We start from the raw sequence: 1,080 nt of genomic DNA, 5'->3' as shown, positions 1-1,080 counted from the left end.
GGGAAATGAACCCTAAGATATGTATTCAATTTTTTTCTTTCATGCGATTGTTTCTAACGCATTTATAAGATTATTTCTTTGTTGTGCTGTATGTCCCTCCCCAACAGTATAATAAGTGCTTTCACTGTATTTGATGTCAGTATAATTTGTGGAGGGGAAGGGGAATAACAAGTTGTTTAAATAAAGATTCAAGTGGACCTGTTGCAACAATGAGAAGTACAAGTCGTTATGTCGAAAACGAACTTTACAACTTTGGTGGAGGGGGGACGGGGAGGATTGGGTGGGCGGGCAGGGGGAGGATGGGAAGGGGAAACAAAGGAGAAGGCAACAATGCTTGATAAGAAATGTACTTATTATCTTGCCCATGTAATTGTAACCCTTCTGTACAGCATTTTCACAATTAAAAATAAATAAGAATAAAAAATAAATACTAAAAAAAAAGAAGGTCAATAGTTAGCTTTCTGAGGACCCTCCAGACTACTTTCCAAAGTGGGTGTACAAGTGTACATTCCCCACCAGCAGTGTAATAGGGTTCGTCTTTCTCTGCATCCCTTCCAGCATTTGTTGCTGGTTGACTTTAGGATGTGTGCCATTCTGACTGGTATAAGGTGGTGTCTCAGGGCTGTCTTAATTTACATTTCCTTTGTAATAAGGGATGATGAACATTTCCTCTTATGTTTCTTTGCCATTTTTATCTCTTCTGAGAAATTTCTCTTTAGTTCCCTTGCCCATTTACTAATTGGTTTGTTAAGTTTGGGAGGGATTAGTTTCTTGAGTTCCCTGTATATACTTGATATTAAACCCTTGTCTGATATATTGCTGGTAAATATTTTTTCCCAATTAGTTGGTTGTCTTTCTAGCTTGGTTGCTATATCTTTAGCTGTGCAGAAACTTCTTATTTTAAGGTAGTCCCATTTGTCGAGTCTCTCTCCAATTTGTTGTGACCCTGGGACTCTGTTCAGGATGTTCCTGCCTGTGCCTATAAGTTCATGTGTCTCTCCTACTCTGTCCTGCAGTAGTTTCAGAGATTCAGGTTTAATGTTAAGGTCTTTAATCCATTTTGAGTTGATGTTGGTGCAT

The sequence above is a fragment of the Dipodomys ordii genome, unplaced genomic scaffold (genome assembly GCF_000151885.1).
Source record: "Dipodomys ordii isolate 6190 unplaced genomic scaffold, Dord_2.0 Scaffold78, whole genome shotgun sequence".
Lineage (NCBI taxonomy): Eukaryota > Metazoa > Chordata > Mammalia > Rodentia > Heteromyidae > Dipodomys > Dipodomys ordii.
This window is presented reverse-complemented; position numbering follows the sequence as displayed.